Source organism: Helianthus annuus, chromosome 14 (genome assembly GCF_002127325.2).
Source record: "Helianthus annuus cultivar XRQ/B chromosome 14, HanXRQr2.0-SUNRISE, whole genome shotgun sequence".
Classification (NCBI taxonomy): domain Eukaryota; kingdom Viridiplantae; phylum Streptophyta; class Magnoliopsida; order Asterales; family Asteraceae; genus Helianthus; species Helianthus annuus.
Window position 1 is genome coordinate 131,566,663 of NC_035446.2, and position 6,566 is coordinate 131,573,228.

General features: G+C 40.0%; 1 pseudogene; it reads right to left on the reverse strand.

The window, feature by feature from the left end:
- Positions 1 to 4,324: 4,324 nt before the first annotated feature.
- Positions 4,325 to 6,366, reverse strand: LOC110907401 (annotated as a pseudogene).
- Positions 6,367 to 6,566: the final 200 nt, after the last annotated feature.

Below are 6,566 nucleotides of genomic sequence, written 5' to 3' on the forward strand. Positions count from 1 at the left end.
AAAGGCTTTAAAAAATGAAGTAAAATCTGTTAAAAGGAAACCTAGTTTGTCACAACCATTAAAACCAGAAATTGTACATAATACACAATCTGGTAAACGGAAACAAGCTTGGAGACCTAAAACGGATAAAGTTTCAGGGGGAGAATCATCTGTTCTAGATCATCGAGAAGTTGAGATTACTTACGTCGATGAACAAGGGCGACCTAAGTCTGTGAAGGCTTGGGTCCCCCTCTCCATCTAATCTCTGAGTGAGTGTGCAGGATGTTCCAGGAGGAACTTCCGATAGTCATAGGATTATTGATAGTGGAATGTTCATGCACAAGATCGGCGACAAAAGATATTGTTGCCTTTGATGGAGAGAAGAAGAAAAGGGAAACAGAGTTGTCTGTTGAAAGAAATTGAAAGCTTCGAGAAAATGCAAATCATTCCAAGAGTTTGATTATTCAAGGCTTTGATCGGGTCCTCAGGATAGATTCAAACAAAATGTACGCACCTGCAGCACGTCTGATGTTCAAAATCAACAAGATGAACGTGCAGTGTACATTTCTTTGCGGTGTGATTGAAGAAAATGTGTTTGTTGAACAAACCAACCGGGTGTGCGGATGCCTTGGCATGGATTGAACAACCGCACACTACTTTTCAAAGAGAAAGACAAAGACCTCCGCTAGTGCAATGTGGAAGACTAGCCGGACCTGGAGGTTTCTGATCTTGTTGTTGTGAAGAGATTTCTTGGTTAATTGAAGTAGTTGCAAATTCGACATTGAAATCCACACTGGGTGCATATCCAGTTAGGGAGAGCACTCAGATTCCTTGCAATGCACGAAGCAGTTGCAGGATACGGTTTTGAATTTCTAATCTCTCCTATCCTTGTCGATATTTAAGCTGCTTTTTGAATTATTATCATCTCGTACAGCACTCTTTGGCCTGACACGTTGATCTCAAATATCACCTCACACGTGATTGTTTCACTATGAAACTCATCAATCTTGTCTTGGTCCGCACCACTTACCGACATGCCAACTCATTTTCCCAAAATTCGATAAATCATTTCTGATTAAAATTAATTTTGGTAAACGGCATTGAGGTAAAACATGAGTTAATCTGACATCGGGAAATCGTTTTTGTAAATACCTTTGTGTTTTTAAAATTTATCATAGTTTGTTGATTTTAGGGGGAGTAAATCCAATTTTTAAAAATCCAAAAACATCGAAAAATTTCAAAAACACAAAAACAATAGAAAAACAAAAATGAGTTTCCTGGCAAGAAAAAGAGAAAATGATAGTAAATCAGTGGTCTGTCGAAACCTCTTCAAACTGAACTTAAAATGAAAAATGTTAAGCAGCTCTATAAAAGATGTATCGGTAGGCTCACAATCATTTTAAAGTGTGCAGGGTGATATAAACCTTAAATCAACTGAAGACTGTGTGGGAACCACTCATTGGCATATGGTCTTGGTACCGAAATTTCGTTTGAGAGATTGCCGATGTTCTGAGATATTCGGTCTTTATGCTGCTTATCATCTGGGTATCATGGTTGCATCTTTTACCGAAAACCAACAGAGACGAAGTCTAGATCTTCCATGATACTATACATACGTGTACATATTGCATTCGACCTCAATAAGTGATCAACAATCACATGTCCAAACAAATAAGTGATAATATATCACATTTATCCGGGTGCTATACGAAAGTACTGACCTGTTCACGGACTTGCTCCTGTGCCCTCATGCATCGAAAATCAAGTTCCTCATCAATAAGTGATCCTATCACATAGGGCTTGTTTTCAATTAAAATAAGTGAGAATCTCACATCATATATGGTCAAACAGATGATAAACGGTATACTCACCAGTAAGATGAACCCTCGTGCATACCTTGATACGGGAATGTGTCGTGTGTGGATGAACACCGGTCGGTAAGTATAAATCATACCTTAACGTATCCCCTCGCCATGATTACATTTGATAAGTTGAGCTTATGTGGACAACAATACCGATAATCGTTATAGGATGCGTATCTAAATGTTAACTAATTGAACAAAAAGAGCGTTTTGGCATGACCATATACTGATATGATTCTCTTACCCTCGAAACTCGCAAAAAGAATCTTTGTATATATTTATTTATTGTTTTCCGTCTTTACATTTGAAAAATGAAAAATTCCAAAAAGATTTTAAGTGTGTTTTAATATAAACTTTATAAAAGCGAAAAAGATTTTGCTTCTAGTTTATTTTTGATTGACCGATGTTGGAACTCGAGTCTATCCTACCCAAAATCCTAATCTAAAGCCGGAAAACAATTGCATCTTCATAAACAGTCGAAGTAAACAAGTTTTGAAAGTTAAGGGACTAAAATTGATCATTTTCTAAACTTTCAAACTGTTGTCGGCCGGTGTTTGATTGAGATTTGATCTCACATGTGTCGTTTGTTCATGGAAAATATATTCCAAGCGGTTGTTCTCATTATGCGCTTAGATTTCTTGCATGTGCAGATGCTAAAGGCGAGGAGAACATGTTCGATGACAAGCTTCGAAATGAAGATACGACGTGAAGGCACTCAAAAGATAATGATGATAGAGTTGCCGCTGACCCTTCATCAACACCACAAGGATCTGAAGAATTAACGATCAAAAGATTCACGAGCATGACTCAATGGAGAGTTCAATCTAAGGGGGAGTTTGTTAACACACTTCCTAAATGAAATGGGGAGTTTGTTGATACACTTTCTTCTTACGACGCGTGAAGACTTTGAAGATCCTCCGACATGAAAGACACAGAAGACGAACCATCACGAGTAGCGTCCAAGGGGGAGTTTGTTGATACACTTTGTGTGGACGCGACTCGGCTCGGTTCGACTCGGCTCGGTTCGACTTGGTTTCGACACGGTTAGGTCCGGCTCAAGCCCGACGTCACGACATTCCTCCGTCGTGCGCCCCAGAGTTCGACACGCGAAGCACGGAGCGTCGCGAACTAAGACCAGGTGACACATCACCATGACATCATCACTGTGATGTCATGATGATGTCATAAAGTAGAAAAAGTCATGAAAATCTTCAAAAGTGAAATGTATGTCGACGAAACATAATGTGTTTCGTCGACTATGGTGTTTCGCCGTGGCCTGTCCCTGTTTCGTCGCCTGTTGGGCTTCCTCAGGCCCAAATGTTTGGCCCAAGGTTGTTTCGCCGAGTTATTTGTGTTTCGTCATTATCTGTGTCTGTTTAGTATAAATACTCGTCATAGTTTCTGTGTGAAACTCAGATGAGCACAAAGAGACTTAGTGAGAGTCGTTAAAACGTTGTTTGTATATGTTTGTGGTTGTACTCATCCCTAATCAATAGATATTGAATCTTTTGGTTACGTGTGTTCTTATTAACTGTGTTTGGTTTGCACCGTCACGGGGATTCCGCACCCGTTACCGTGTTTGTGATAAACAAGGATAGGTATTCGTTATCGATCCACCGGAAAAACGGGATTAAAGATTAACATCAACTTAGAAATTGAAGTTAAAAAGGATAACTCTTAGGTGATTAGAATGTTGTTTCATTTAGTTTTCCTAAGGATTATAAAACTAGGACACCTTGATTGGGACTTAGTTAAACATAGATTTTGCATCATCACTAGTTCTTCCCCTTGTTATCACATGTTCATTGGTGGATACTTAGTCTAGGCAACCTTCCTTAGATATTGTTTTTTAGAGTGTTAGTAGTTTGTTATTGCATGATAAAGTAGAAAAACCAACCTTTTGATTGAAAAGACTTTAAAGTAGCAAAAGTTTAGTATCGAGACATCGCGTCCATAGATTGATATCCGGTTATTAGCGATAGACTATATTACCACCCGATGGGTACACTTGCCCTTTTATGTGTGTAGCTCAGTTCTTAGGTGAAAATCATTTTTAAAACTAAATTTGTGTGAAGGAAAATTCATTTATAAAAATATATAGTTCACGCACATCATCAGCCGACCAAACCACTTTAAATCTTCGTGTTCATTTACTGCTTTTGTGTGTGTGTTCAGTTTTGTGTGTGTTCGATCCTAACTAATACAATTGCTCTTGACCTATGGCTTGTATTGTGTTGTTCTTCGAGTATTGAAACAATATTGTTTCGCGCATTTTTGTCTTGTTTTTAAGAAGTTTTTGATCTAGTATCCTGATAAAACATTTCACTATCAATATCTTCATAATTTGAGCAAATACAACTTATGTTTGTTTTTTCCAAAAATTGCTCACCTGAATTAACATATCACATTTGTTCAAACTTCAACGGCCAGATCAATGCCAGTGTACGTTTTCGAAACGACTCCAGTTGGAACATTGGTTCTGCCTAGTAAGTCGGCCTCGGCATCTCCATTGGAAGATTAGGGACTTCACTCTCAAACTTCAGCATCTGAATTGCTTGCCGGATTGACGGCCTTAGACTCGGATCAGGGTGTGCAGACCATAACCCCACCATCATCAAACACTCTACTTCTTTCGAGTCAAAGGCCTTGTTCAGCCTCGGGTCCACACCTGAAAGCAGCTCCCTTTTCCCGAGTAAACTCCAAACCCACTGCACCAATGTGAGACCAGAATTTCGGTCAACAATCGCCTTTTTTCCAGAAGCAATCTCTAATACCACCACCCCGAAGCTATACACATCTGACTCTTTACTACAGTTCCTGTAGCCATATACTCAGGAGCCAAGTAACCCGGGGTTCCGGCTACAACAGTTGGTAGACCCAGCTGATCAGGGTCCATGAGTCGAGCTAACCCAAAGTCTCCAAGCTTCACGTTGAACCCAGAATCAAGCATGATGTTGCTCGATTTGACATCACGGTGCACCACACATTGTTCCCATTCTTCATGCAGATACAGCAACGCAGAAGCTGTTTCCATAGCGATCTTATACTTCACAACCTATTCAAGGGGATTATTTTGACCGAAGAGGTGAGAATCAAGGCTGCCATATGGCATAAACTCGTAAACAAGCAAAAATTGAGTATCATCATGGCACCAACCAATGAGACGCACCAAGTTTCAATGCCTTAAGCTGCTAATTACCTTCACTTCCGTTATGTATTCTCTCCTCCCCTGTCTAGAACCTTGTGAAACTTTCTTTACAGCAACATCCATGTTTTCGCGTATTAAATTACCCTTGTAGACATACCCGAATCCACCCTCGCCTAGTTTTCTGTCATTTGAGAAATTGTTGGTTGCTGAAACGAGATCATTGTATGAAAATCTTCTCGGGCCAGCTCCTCGTTCGAGGTTGTCAGTCATCGATGTTGAGGCGACTGCTTCGGCTGGTTCCTCTGCAGGTTTTCTTTTCTTTCTCCATACCGCAACACATGCTGCCATGGCTACTAAAACTAGAACACCAAGAGGGACTCCTATCCCCACTGCTAGTTTCCATTTCTTTGAATTATCTTCCCCCTTTTTAACTACATTTAAACTTGAACTAAATTCCCAAGATTGAAGGATATGTCTTTCTACATTGGCACCAGTGGCAGCTGCAAATCCGATCATTACCTGCTCGGGAAGAACTTCCCTGAGGTCAACTTGATACGAAAGATTCCCTCGAGAATCATTTCTGGCATTGTAGCTCCACTCCAAGCTCAAAAGCTGAGTTGTGGAGTTGTAAGATACCCAAGCATCTGTGGTTTCTCCACCGTGTGAACTAGCATCCCATGCAGCGTAAGTAGCGGGATGAATCGAGTTCTTGTTGATACCCACATGTTCAACTGGGGGATCCCATTCAGGGTTCACAAAAGAGTCAAACTCGATGACAATCAGTTGGTTTCGGGGTGAATCAGTGTATGTGGTGTTAAACAGGCCTAAAAAGCCACCGGCTGAGTTGGGTGAGATTTGGAACGTCGCTGGGGCAAGAAAGAAAGTAAGCCCATTATACGGGGATCGACCTTGTGTGTCGATAATTAAGGTGAAGTGTGTGGTGAAATCAGTGAGCTTACGGGACTTACGGCCCCAAATGGGCACAGTATCATAGTATATGGCTTGACCTACACGGTTAAGATAATTGACTTTATTGAACTCTATGGTTCCAACAGAACTACAGAAGGTACGGCATCTCCCCTATACAGTATATTTGTTGCATCCGCATCAAACGTTCTATCTTGAAATCTAACGATTCAGAACTAGGCAACAAGAATAAGAAAGACCAGACCAAGAAAATCATATTTTCCAACTTCAATACAGATGGTTATTTACCCAAAATATAAGCCGTACATATAACCTGTTAGACATATAATTATTAAATTTATAAGCTAGATATGTTACATGTTATTAGTAATATTTCTCATTATTAGTTAACCCTAAGTTTCGGCGGTTACAGCCGATTCACGTATCTGTATATATACATATGTACTGCATATCTATTCTTTTATCAATTCATAATTTATGAACAAGAATTTCTGTCAAACCCTAAAACATTCAGCGGATATCTAACATAGTGGTATCAGAGCCCAGCGTTCGGAAAATTCCATCAACAAAGACAACGGAAATATACATCAGACGCCATGAATCAAACGCAGGGGATTCAAACCCAAATTCCAAAACTTACCGGACAGAAT